We start from the raw sequence: 14,347 nt of genomic DNA, 5'->3' as shown, positions 1-14,347 counted from the left end.
ACCCCTACATGAGGCCTTCACAGAGCACTCCATGTATTCACGGCCCATGCATCATACTCAAGATGTACTCACCTGTTGGTCTGGAGGCCCTTACAGCAGTCAGTACTGGGGTAGGACCCCATCCACCAGTCGCTCCAACTCCCCCGAGGTGAAGGCAGGGGCCCTTTCCCCAGTCACACGAGCCAGTTCCAGACACAGGTCACAGCAGCACATGCAGTGTAGGTCCTCTCTTGTTGAAGACAGGTAGGAAGTGAGGAATTAGTTAGAAAATGGAGGTGACGTCCGCGGCGGTGCGTACTGCCACCGCTGGCGTCCATCACCATTGGCCACTGTACCCCATAGGGCCCAATGTTAACCAATGAGGAGTTGCACGGCAATTCTCTACCGCCCCCCACAACGGTGCACCACATCAGCGGAATTACCTCATTTCCACATGTCCCTCCATACAGGACAGGCGGACGCCATTTCAGTGGGGTACAGGCCATGGATCCTAACTGTGTCACAGTACACAAATGCACCATTTGGACATCTCCAATAAAATACTGTTAAAATCACAACATGCATTGAACTGCAGTGGTTGGAATGTTGAGATAATGACCAGCTGCTCACTATTTTACCCCAAAGTTTGCAACTGCTGGGGATAAATAGGAGATGGAGACATCCCCTGTGTACCGACCCCTGGTGGAGTTGGCAACAATGGAGGACAGGCACATTATCCTCACCTATAGACTTGACAGGGCCACAATCACGGAGCTATGTGCCCAATTGGAGCCTGAACTATTCTCTGCTATCCGTCACCCCACCGGGAACTCCCCTCTTGTGCAAGTGCTATCAGTGCTCCATTTCCTGGCAACTGGCTCCTTCCAAGTGACAGTGGGACAGTGGACTTGGCAGCAGGAATGTCACAGCCAATGTTCTCAATAGTGCTGACCAGAGTGTTGTCTACCCTGATTAAACACATGTGCCACTACATAGTTTTCCCCCAGGTGGAGGATATGGCCACAGTGAAAGCTGATTTCTATGCAATGGAACATATGCAAGACATTATTGGGGCTAGTGATGGAACGCATATTGCATTTGTCGTCCCCCGGCGAAATGAACAGGTGTTCAGAAATCAAAAGAGTTTTCACTCCATGAATGTGCAGATGGTGTGCCTGGCGGACGAGTACATCTCCCACGTCAATGCAAACTATCCTGGGTCTGTGAATGATGCCTTTATCCTGAGAAATAGAAGCACCCCAAATGTGATGGCTCAACTCCAGAGGCACAGGATGTGGCTAATAGGTGAGCCCTGGTTCCCACCCAGTAACTGTTGGTGTATGGGTATGGTGAGGGCTCTAAGGGTTAGTGTGTGGCTAACAGTTGTCCCTCGATATTTGCAGGTGACTCTGGTTACCCCAACCTCTCATGGCTACTGACCCCTGTGAGGAATCCCAGGACAAGGGCAGAGGGACGTTACAATGAGGCACATGGGCGAACAAGAAGAATTATAGAGAGGACCTTTGGCCTCCTGAATGCCAGGTTTTTTTGCCTCCATCTAACAGGTGGATCCCTGTGCTACTCACCCAAGAAGGTCTGCCAGATCATCGGGACAAGCTGTTTGTTGCACAACCTTGCCTTGCGTCGCCAGGTGCCTTTTCCACAGGAGGAGGAGGGTGGAGATGGCTATGTGGCAGTAGTGGACCCTGTGGACAGTGAAGATGAGGAGGCAGAGGATGAGGATGAGGACAACAGAAGTGCAATTATTCATCAATACTTCCAATGACACACACGTAAGACAGTGTAACTTCACATTTAATTGACAGGTATGTGTTTGACATTGTCACTGGCAGGCTATGATTTCCCACTTCTATGGCCACTCACTGTACCCTTTTTGCAGGTGTTGGTGTCCCACTATCGCTCCTGGTGTGTTCACTGCAGCCAACTACAGGTCTTTCCTATGTATACATTACTGTACAGTTGGATTGCAATGTTTAAACCTTGCTAAACGAATACACACTTAAATCATTTGACATACTCCATACTTGTATTTTTTCAAAGGGAGTTTATTTAAGTGCTAAGAAGTAGAGTGGGAAGTGCAATGGGCTGGGGTGATGATGGTTGATGGTGGAAAGTCCAGGATAGAGTCCAGTCTATTTGTATCACAGGTGCATTGTCCAAGGGGGCATAGGAAGGGTAACACTGGCAGTTCAAGGTGGAGAGGGTGACTGGGTGGGACACAAGGGTGACAATCAGGAGAGTCTTATTTCCTGGTTGGGGTCTTGGCAATAGTCTCTGGCTTCTGCCTGGATCGCACGTTTGCGGGTGGTTCTTCTTCTGCCGGGGGATGGGTGCTGGTGGCCTGTTGTTCCTGTTGGGGGGGCCTCCTGTCCACTTGCAACAGCTGAGGTGGAGGGCTGTTTGGCGGTTTGGCTAGTGTCAGGGGCCCGGTGGTGTGCCACTGCCTCCCTCATAGTGTTGGCCATGTCTGCCAGCACCCTTTCAATGGAGACCAGGGAGGTGTTGATGTCCTTAAAGTCCTCCCTGATCCCCAGGTACTGTCCCTCCTGCAGCCACATGTTCTCCTGCAACTTGTCCAGTATCTGGCCCAGTGTATCCTGGGAATGTTGGTATGATCCCAGACATCACGGTGAGTGCCTCCTGGATAGTCGGTTCCCTGGGCCTGTTCCCCCCTGTCGCACAGCAGTCCTCCCGCCTTCCCTGTTGTTCTGTGCCTCTGTCCCCTGAACCGTGTGGCCATTGGCACTGAACCCAGGTCCCTGATCGTCCTGTGTTTGTGTAGTGACCTGGGGTCCCTGTAGTGGTGGACACACTGCTGATTGATGTGTCCTGGGGACAGAGGTATGGGCCTGCTGGGTGGGTGCTGTGGTGGTGTTTCCTGAGGGGAAAGGCTCTGTGGTGGTGTGAGACTGTGCCTGGTAACCGACTGCCTGGAGATCCCTGATGGGCCAGGTTGGTCATCCAGATCCAGGCGACCAGACCTGCTGTCATCACTGTGGGCCTCTTCTGTGGGGGGACTGGATGTTGCTGGCACCTCTTCACCTGTGACATTGGCTGAGATACCTGTGGTGATGTAATTGCAGTGTTCTTGTATCTGCGTGTGACATATTGTGCATGGGTGTGTTGCCCTTTATGGTTGTTATTCACCTGGCAGATTTACCTTGTGTGAGTTGTTATTTGGTGGGCTAGGTGATTCTCTTCATGTAGTGGTGATAGGTGTCCATGCAGTTCTGTGAGGGGTGTCCATGCATTGGTGTTGCATGCAGGACTTGGTATTGGGATGAGTGGGTTGTGATGGTGGGGTATGTGGGAGGTGATGGAGTAATGGGAGCGAGGGTGAGGGTGGGGGTATGTGATGGCATGCAGGTGGGGGGGTGTTAGTAATAGAGGCTTGACTTACCCGAATCCAGTCCTCCTCCTACTCCTGTCAGCCTTTCAGGATGCATGATTGCCAAGACTTGCTCCTTCCAAGTTGTAAGTTGTGGGGGAGGAGGTGGGGGTCCACTGCCAGTCCTCTGTACTGCAAGCCTGAGTCTAGCTGAAATGGAAAGTACCTTCCCCCGTAGGTCGTTCCACTTCTTCCTAAGGTCGTCCCTTGTTCTGGGGTGTTGTCCTACGGCATTGACCCTGTCCACGATTCTCCGCCATAGCTCCATCTTCCTAGCAATGGATATCTGCTGCACCTGTGATCCAAATAGCTGTGTCTCTACCCGGATGATTTCCTCCACCATGACCTTTAGCTCCTCCTCTGAGAACCTGGGGTGTTGTTGTTGTGCCATGGGTGTAGTGTGAGTGGTGTGGGTGAGGGTGTGTGGGGCGATGTGTTGGGGTGTGTGATGTAAGGTGTGTGGGTGGTGTATAGGTGATGGTGATACGTGGCTCTGGTTGTGTGTGTGCTGTTGCTGTATCTCTCTCTGTTGGCAATTGTTTGTAATCGTAAAGGGTTGTGGGTAACGTGGGTGTGTGTTTTATAGAGTTGTGGGTGTGGTGTGTGCATGGGTGTCAGGTTTGTATAGTTTGAATTGACCAATGTGGTGTTGTTTTGTATGTGTGGGGGTATTTTGAGCGCAGCGGTATGTACCGTCAATGGTTTACCACCATTGAATGTCAGCCGCGGTGATTTGTGGGTCATAATGTGATGGGTGTTGTTCTGTTGGGGCATCGGTGCGGTTTTTTACAACGCCAGTTTATCACTGACCTTTGGGCTGGCGGACTTGTGTGTGTGGCTGTATAGTGACAGATTGGTATGTGTGTGTCATAATATGATTGGCGCTTCTCCGCAGTGGTGATGTTATGTTGGCGGCAGTAGGCATGGCGGTAAGTGGGATTTACCGCCAATGTCATAATGAGGACCTTAATCTTTAAAAATTGATATTTCTGTTTTTCCTTATACAATTTTATTCATTTGGGTGTCAAATTAAAGATACAAATATGATCTATTTTTATAAATTGTTTTTAGATTTTTAAAATGTTTCCTGCATTTATTTTATTACTGTTTTGTGATTTTTGAATACTTTACACACTTTGGGCCTTATTACGACCTTGTCGGAGGGGTTTCCTCCATCACAGATGTGACGGATATCCCATCCACCAGATTACGATCTCCATTGAATATAATGGAATCATAATTCAGCAGACGGGATAGCCACCACATTTGTGCTGGAGGAAATCCCTCCGTCAAGGTCGTAATAAGGCCCAATGTCTCCTAAGTTAAGCCTTGTTGCTCCTTGCCAAGCTACCAAGGTTTAAGCCAGGATTAATTTATAGAGACCCTGCCTAGACCTAAGTGGGGGAGATGTGGCATATTGCTAAGTGAAGGTACCTACCTGCCCTTACCAATAATCCAGTTTCCAACACTCTGCTAGAAAAGTGCAGGATCCATTTTTTAGGTTTTATTTCATGACACTTAATAGGATCTTGCAGAACGTCAACAGACATGCTGCCCCAAAGAGCTCACAGTGACTGCAAGAGAAATAAAGTAATTAACTTAAGTAGAAAGAGATGATGAGTGCACTGCCACTTTGCATCGCTTGCAGAACATGTCATAAATCAATATTCAAATATATTTAAATGTCTGTTCTTGATTAATGATGAGGTAAATGTTTGGAAAGTTCTAATACCAGGTGGTACCCAATTGGCTGTATTAAATAAGCAAGATCCATCTAAAGGTGTAAAACCCTATAGAACTTGTTTTGCTTTAGGCCAACCACCTGTGGAGGCTGTCCCCATGCTGCTGAGATCCATACAAATATGACTTTGAACTTTAATACATGCTTGTTTTATCCATTATGCGGATTTATCACCTGATGGAAAATGTGATCTGAGCCAAAGGCACCTTCACAGTGCTTCACAGACACCTCACAGTGTTTGTAGGAAAGTACCCTCTTTTTGGCATGTTACCCCCAATTTCTGCCTAATGTCATTGTGTTTGACTGTGTCACTGAAGTCCTGCTAACCAGGACCCTAGTGCTTAGGCTCTCTCTCCTCTCAAATTTGTCACTACATACTGGCAACACAGTATTTCATCCCAAATTGGCATACTGGTAACCCCTTATAAGTCCCTAGTATATGATACTTAGGTACCCAGGGCATTGGGGTTCCAGGGGGAGCCTATGGGCTGCAGCATTACTTTTGCCACACATAGGTAGCCCATGCAAAGGCTTCTACAGGACTGCCATTGCAGCCTGTATGAAATGGTGCATGCACCATTTCATAGCCATTTACAGTGCACCAGGTCACTTATAAGTCACATATATGTCAGGCCTTCCAACCCTGAAGGCTGGGTTCAAAGTACCGGTTCAGGGACCTCCAATCCCTGCTCTGGTGCAAAACTGGACAAAGGAAAGGGGAGTGACCATTCACCTGTCTGTCACCACCCCAGGAGTGGTGCCCAGAGCTCCTCCAGAGTATCCCTGGGTTTAACCATCTTAGTTTCCAAGGTGGTAGGGCACTCTGGGATCATCTGAGTTAGCAGTGCCAGCAGGTGACGTCAGAGCCCTCACCTGGTAGGTGCTTACCTGTGAGCTGACCAATTCCCATTTCAGGGCTATTTAGGGTCTCTGTTCTGGGTGTTTCTTCAGATTCGGATTGCCAGACTCCAGCAGGAATACTCTGCATCCTTTACTTCATCTTCTACCGACTGAACCGTATCTGAACCCTCCAGGAACTCTACAAACCTGCAACAAAGAAGCAGAGATGTCTTCTGCAACATTGTATCTTCAGTTCCTGCCAGCAACTGCAACTGTTTCCAGTTTGTGCATCCTTCGAGGACTGTCTTCAGCCTGCACCAGAAGAACCAATGGAATCTCCAATGGAGTGACGGACTCACTTCCCTGATTCAGCAGGCACCTTTCTGCAGTGACGACAGGTGGCATGGGTTCCCTCTCCAGACGACAGGCGTGGATCCAGCAACACGGATAGTAGACTAAAGTGACACTGAAAGTCCCAAGGTTCAGCTTTCCAAATTTGGTGAAGGTAAGAGCTTGTCTCCCCACACAAGGCAGTACCCCTGTGCACGTGTGACTTGCAGTTGCCAAGGTTTGGGTGCGTTTTTCCAAGAAGTCCTTCATGCACAGCACAGCTTAGGCCCCCAGCACTCCATCCTGGGATGAACAGCTTCCTGAGTGGTTCTAAGGCGGCGTTGGATTCGTTGTGTTGTGATGAGTGGGCCTCCATTTGCACCTTCTTTGTCCCTGTGCTGTGGAACTCCTGTGTGTGCGGTCTTCTGAGGGCTCTCTGAGTTGCTGAGAGCCTCCTCTGTCTCCCCCTCCTGGATAGAGGCCACTAGGTCCCTCCTGCTCCTAGGAAGCACCATTTTCTGCTAACCACGAGCTTTGCACGTGCCAAGGCTTGTAGGCAGAATTAAGCAACTCAAACCCAGACTTCAATCATCCATCTGACGTGGGACATTTTCTGCACCAACCAGGATCCCGCATCTGTCTTCTTGGGTGCATAACTGACTTTGGCCCTATTTACAACCCTGGCGGTAAATCCCGCTTACCGCTGTGCTGAAGGCCGCCAACATATCGCGGCTGCGGCGGAAATCCGCTACAGGTATTACGACCCACATCTCGTAATCCGCCACAATACAGGCACCCACACAAGTCTGCCACACCAAAGGTCAGTGATAAACTGGCGGTACCAAAACCCACACTGTCACACTGACAAGAATACGTCCACACTATCACGTCCCATGAATCAACGCGGCGGTCTTTCAACCACGGTAATCCATGGGTAGTACACACTGCTGCGCTCAAAACACACACACACTTACAAAACACAACCACATTGGACAATTCAAAATACACACACCTGATACACACACACACACCACACCCACACACTCACAACACTATAAAACTCCCACCCACCTTACCCACAAACCCTTACAATGACATTTTTGTGAAGAAGAACAGAGAGAGAATAGCAAACACTACACTTGCATCCACAAGCACACAACACCATCACTCATACAACATCCACGCACCTCAAAGAACACACACCAACACAACATTTCACACAGCACAACAAACATCACCTCACACATCACCCACATCACATCATGGCACCTCAAAGACACCCCAGGTTTTCTGAGGACGAGCTCAGGGTTATGGTGGAGGAAATCATCCGGGTAGATCCACAGCTTTTCGGAGCACAGGTGCAGCACACCTCCATTGCTAGGAAGATGGAGCTATGGTGGAGAATCGTTGATAGACTCAACGCAGTGGGACAGCATCCAAGAACACAGGATGACGTCAGGAAGAGGTGGAACGACCTACGGGGGAAGGTGCATTCTGTGGTTTCAAGATACCAGATTGCTGTACAGAGGACTGGCGGTGGACCCTCACCTCCTCCCCCACAACTAACAACATGGGAGGAGCAAGTCTTGGTAATACTGCATCCTGAGGACCAGGAGGACTGGACTCTGGTAAGTCATATCTTAACTACCATATCCCCCTACCCCACCTGCAAGTGATCACATACCTCCACCCTCACCCCATCACTCCAACACCTCACATATGCCCAACTATCACAACCCACCCATCCCAATTCCAAGCCATGCATGCTACACCAAAGCATGGACACCCATTACTAAAGCATGTCCAGTACAGACACCCACACAGACCCCAAAACACTAATCACACAATTGCAAACACACCTATTCAAGCACAGGAGTAGAGGGTAACTCACCTAATGCACAAGATGGCACACACAGATACAATAACTATGCATTTACACCCAACAGGACCCATACCCAATGTCACCGGACAGGAGGTGCCAGACATATCCAGTCCCCCCCAAGAAGAGGCCCACAGTGATGACAGCAGTTCTGCACGCCTGGATCTGGATGATCAGCCCGGGACCTCTGGACAGTCGGTTCCCCTGCCACAGTCACAAACCACCACAGAGCCTCCCCCTCAGGAGACACCACCACAGCACCGACCCAGCGGGCCCATCCCTCTGTCCCCAGGACACATCAATCAGCAGTGTGTCCACCACTGCAGGGACCCCATGCAAACCCACCAACCCAAGACAATCAGGGACCTGCCATCAGTGGCAGTGGGCACACAGTTCAGGAGACAGGCACAGGATAACAGGGAAACTGGGAGGACAGGCCCAGGGAACCCACTCTCCACGAGGCACTCTCCAACATCATGGGAGCATACCATCATTCCCAGGAGACCATGTGGACGGTACTGGCCAAGTTTCAGGAGACCCAGCGGCTGCAGGAGGAACACTACCTGGGGATCAGGGAGGACTTGAAGTCCATCAACACCACCCTGGTCACCATTGCAGGGTTGCTGGCAGACCTGGCCAACACCATGAGGGACACAGTGGCACACAAACTTGCCCCTGACACTAGCCTGAATGATGAACAGCCCTCCACTTCCGCCGGCGCTAGTTGACAGGAGGTTCCCCCACAGGACCAACAGGCCACCAGCACCCCACCCCCTTCAGATGGAGAACCACCCCGCAAACTGACCCTGAGATCGAGGAACAAGACAGAGAACATTGCCAAGACCCCCGCAAGGAAATAAGACTCTTCTGATTGTCACCCTTTTGTCCCACTTTGTCACCCTGACAACTTTGACCTGCCATCACTCCACTTCCTATGCCCCCTTGGACAATGCACCTGTGAGACCAAGAGACTGAACTCTACCATGGACATTCCTCCACCATCATCCCAGCCCATTGCACCCCACCTCCACTTATTAGCACAGAAATAAACACCCTTGAATCACAAATCAATCTGGATCTAGCTGTGTCAATGTTCATGTTCACATACCAATGTTACACAGTTGTTGGGCAGCAGTAAACATAGCAGAGGGCACAAATTGGGACCCAGATCTAGTGAAATGGAAAGGCAAAGTGACATGTCAGGGTCCATACACAGAGGTAAAAAGGCAGATTTATGCAATGACCTACAGTAGTATGAGATGTGAGAAGCAGTCCCATCCTCTTACCTGTGTCTCACTGGAAGCATTGCATGATGATGTTGTTTCGGTTGTCTATATCTTCTTCTTCTGCCTCCTCTTCTTCACTGTCCTCAGGCTCCACAGCTGCCACAATACCCGCATCAGGCCCACCCTCCTGCTGAAAAGTCACCTGGCATCGCAAAGCCAGGTTGTGCAACATACAGCATGCCATGATTACCTGGCACACCTTCTTCGGTGAGTAGTACAGGGAGTCGCCTGTCAGATGGAGGCACCGGAATCTGGCCTTCAGAAGGCCGATGGTGCGCATCTATTATCCTCCTAGTTCACTCATTGTAGCGTTCCTCTGCCCTTTTCCTGGGATTCCACACTGGGGTCAGTAGCCATGACAGTTTGGGGTAACCAGAGTCACCTGCAAATATTGAGGGACAACTGTTAGACATACTCCAACCCTTAGGGACTCTCCCATACCCAGACACCTATGTCAACTGTATTGGGACCTTGGGCTCACCTATTAGCCACATCCTGTGCCTCTGGAGTTGCCCCATCACGTAAGGTATGCTGCTATTCCTCAAAATGTAAGCGTCATGCACAGAGCCAGGATACTTGGCATTCACATGGGAGATGTACTGGTCTGCCAAACACACAATCTGCACATTCATTGAATGGTAGCTTTTGCGGTTTCTCTACACCTGTTCATTCCTGCGGAGGGAACAAATGCCACATGTGTACCATCAATGGCACCAATAATGTTGGGGATATGTCCCAGGGCATAGAAGTCACCTTTCACTGTGGGCAAATCCTCCACCTGAGGGAACATGATGTCGCTGCGCATGTGTTTCAGCAGGGCAGATAACACTCTGGACAACACGTTAGAGAGCATTGGCTGTGACATCCCTGATGCCATGGCCACTGTTGTTTGACAGGACCCACTGCCAGGAAATGGAGTACTGACAGGACATGCACTAGAGGGGGTATTCCTGTGGGATGGCGGATAGCTGACATCAGGTCTGGCTCCAACTGTGGACACAGTTCCTGGATTGTGGCACGATTAAGTCTGTATCTGACAATGATGTGTCTGTTTTCCATTGTCGACAGGTCCACCAGGGCTCTATACACCAGACGGTGCCGCCATCTCATCACCTGCGCCAGCGGACGTGCCCTATGGAGGAGAAGGGTGAGCAGAGGGTCATACACCACATAGGTTTCACAAGGCTGTAATCGTTATGTGCCTTGGTCTGTCCGTATTTCTGTCCTAAAGTACTGTGACGCAGTTAGTTGGCCTGCCATGTGGCCACCTGAAATGGTGGCTACCTGACCTGTAAGGAGGGACAAGGGGAAATTAAGTAACTGCGCTGGCGTTGTGCAGCGTCGTGGTAGGCGGTCGAAGACCGTTGCGCAATACAGCATTGGTTATCATTGTGCCCTATGGCTTCCAGGATCCAATGACAATGTACGCCAGCGGTGACGGTACGCAATGCCGCGGAGGTGACTACCATTTTCAATTTGTTCACTCACTTAATACCTGAACTTCAACAGGAGAGGACCTACACTGCAAGTGCTGCTGTGACCTAAGTCTGGAAGCGACAATGGCTACGGTATCTGGGGAAAGGGCCCCTGCCTTCATTGCGGAGGAGTTGGACAAACTGGTGGATGGGGTCCTCCCCCAGTACACGCTACTCTATGGTCCTCCAGACAAACAGGTGAGTAAACTGTGTGCATGGTGGATGGCACATGATTGTATGGAGTGTCGTGCATAGAAGAGATGGGGAGACACAGGCCAGCATGCAAGGATGGTGAGTGTATGTTTTTCTGGGCCAGGGTGGGAGATTTGTGGGCAATGAGTGAGAGGAACCAGACTGGGGATTAACATCTATTTCTCTAGGTCAGTGCCCACCAGAAGAAGGGTATTTGGCGTGTCATTGCCAAAGATGTGCAGACCCTGGGGGTCTGCCATAGATGGAGCACCCACTGCCGCAAAAGATGGGAGGACCTGCACCGCTGGAGCAGGAAGACGGCGGAGGCCCAGCTGGGGATGGCCTCCCAACGTGGAAGGGGTGCCTGTCGCACCATTACCTCCCTGATGTACTGGATCCTGGCGGCGGCATATCCTGAGTTGGAGGGGCGCTTGTGGACATCACAGCAGCCACAAGGGGTTGAGTACAGTCTCATTCATCTGACTCGTTTTACGAGGTGTCTGGGTGGGGGAAGTAGGCTGTGGGTTCCCCTAGGCCAGGGCAGATGCACCAAGGTAGATCCATTGTTTTGCAGGCTCAGTGCCACTCCAACCCCAAAGGTGGTAGTTGCCCTCTACACCTAGTCAGGCTCCTGTGGGATCCAGCTGTGCATCAAATGGGTCTAGGCAGAGTCCCCCATGGGCATGTGCTTTTCCCCTGCACTGTTAGTGCATGCGCCAGTGCATAGGGCTGCTCCCTGTGTTTTGTGTCCGCCAACGGTAGTGGTGTTGCAGGCATTGACCATGTGTCTCTTCTTTGTTTCCCCCCTGTTTGTTTTGTCACCCTGTCATTGTGTGCATTAGCATCATCTGGCGGAGGAGCAGTGGCACCGGAGCAGGAGGGAGCGGCAACCCACATGGCCCAGGAGGGTGAATTTAAGGAGTCTGAAGGCACCAGTGGGACGGAGGGCGAGGGGAGCTCCACGACGACGAAAGGAGCAGACACCAGCGACAGCGAATCCTCCTCTGATGGGAGCTCCCTTGCGGTGGCGGGCACCTCTGTGCCCACCGCAACAACAGGTACAGCTGCCACCCCCCCTACCAGGACCGCCCTCCCAGCAGCCCCTCATCGAGTTTCCTGTGCCCGGTCACCCAGGAGGGTGGGCATCTCCTTCGCCCCAGTCACCTCAGGCCATGCCCCAGTCAGTCCTGCTGTCCTCAGTGAGGAGGCTATTGACCTCCTGAGATCCCTCACTGGGGAAAATCAACCATTTTGAATGCCATCCACGGTGTCGAGAGGCATTTGCAGCAAACAAATGCATACCTGGAGGGCATTCATTCTTACGGGGCAGCCCAACAGAGAACATTTCAGGCTCTGGCCTCAGCACTGATGGCAGCCATTGTCCCTGTGTCCAGCCTCCCCCCTCAAACTTTCACTACCCAGACCCAATCCCCTCAATCTCTGCATATCCCAAGCACACCATCAGACCAGCATGCACATACATCAACACACAAAAGTGGCTCAGGCAAACATAAGCACCACACATCCCACAGGCACCATACCCATGCAGACACACCAACATCCGCTGTCTCCACTGTGTCCCCCTCCTCCACGTCCTCCTCCTCCCTCCCTGTCTCGTCACCACACACCGCTCACCTGCACTCACCACCCCAACTACCATGCACACGTCCCATGTGTCCTCTCCCAGTGTGTCTTTGAGCCTTCCTCCCAAACTACACAAACGCAGGCACAAACCCACCCAACAGCCATCCACCCTTACAACAGCCTCCGGCCCATGCACCTTCACCCAAATTCAGCAGACGTACACCTCCTACAACCACTGTCTCTTCCTCCATTCCCAAACCCCCTCCATCTTCCCATCCCAGTGTTTCTAAAAAACGTTTCCTGGCTAACATTGACCTCTTCCCTACACCTCCCCCCCGTCCTTCCCCTAAGGCCAGGATGTCCAGGTCCCACCCCAGCACCTTAGCCACCAAATCCTCCAGATCTGTGGTCTCAGCAAGTCCTGTCACATCGCGGGCGGCACCCATCAGGGCTGCCAGTGTGCCACCTAGCGAGGCCAAGGATCAGCCCATTCCACCACCTGCCAAGGTGAAGAAGGTGCCCCCTTGCCGTAGGCAAATACCACACCAACCACCCAGCAAGACGTCCTCCAAGCCAAAAGGGGACAGTGCCAAGGGACCAGCAGCGACATCCAAGGTGGGGAAGGGACAGAAGGCTAAGGGGAAGTCAGCACAGGGCATGGAGCCTCCGGCTGAGGGACTAGAGTCACCCCTTCTGGCAAACAGAACAGCAACCTGTACGGCGGTGTACACCGCCACCTGCACCACCACCTGTACGTCTGCTGCCTCAGCAACAGTCCACAGCATCATCCCCAGTGGGCAGACATTCGAGGCTGCAGGAGACGTCCTGCTGTCTCCCCCTACAGGTGCTGACACATGCACCACCGGCAGTGTCTCCGATCTCCACCACAAACACAGCCACAACCACCGCCACCAGCCCCAAGACGTGCTCAGACAGTGCCACCACAGCCGACATGGCAAGCATTCCCAGTGGACAGCCGTCTGAGGCTGCAGGAGGTGTCCTAGACCCTGCACAGTGAACATGAGGCACCACACCCAGCACTGTTAGTACCAGCAGGTGGCAGGCAAAGTTGCAGCAGGGTGGAGTGTGCCTCTGACTCCATGGAGTATCATGCTACCTGTTCCCAGGCAATCTCATGGGACACACACCCAGGTGAGGGAATGGGACCTGCCACACTGCATGTGCAGCACTCTGGGCACTAAACCTCCTCCAGAACCAGTGGAGAAAAGCATCCACTACCCCAGTCCCAAGCAGGATGAAGCACTCTGGGCACCAAGCCCCCTCCAGAAACAGTGGAGAAAAACATACACTACCCCAGTCCTTGGCAGGATGAAGCACTCTGGGCACCAAGCCCCCTCCAGAACCTGTGGAACATGTCACCAACTTCAGAGACTGTGGCTTTGCAATCCCTAGGACCAATCAGTGGGCAAACCACTCACTTGAGAGACTTGAGAGACTGTGGCTTTGCACTCCCCAGGTCCAATCAGTGGGCATGGAGCTCCCTCGTGGAGCAGTGGCGTCGTCCCTTCATCTGGCTGAGGTGCCCCCTCTCCCCCTCCCCCTGAGGTGCCTGTTTTTTTTCGACCTGATGCCCCAGCAGTGTTCAATCTGTTTCGAGTCAGGCATCATGTG

Source organism: Pleurodeles waltl, chromosome 1_2, assembly GCF_031143425.1.
Source record: "Pleurodeles waltl isolate 20211129_DDA chromosome 1_2, aPleWal1.hap1.20221129, whole genome shotgun sequence".
Lineage (NCBI taxonomy): Eukaryota > Metazoa > Chordata > Amphibia > Caudata > Salamandridae > Pleurodeles > Pleurodeles waltl.
This window is presented reverse-complemented; position numbering follows the sequence as displayed.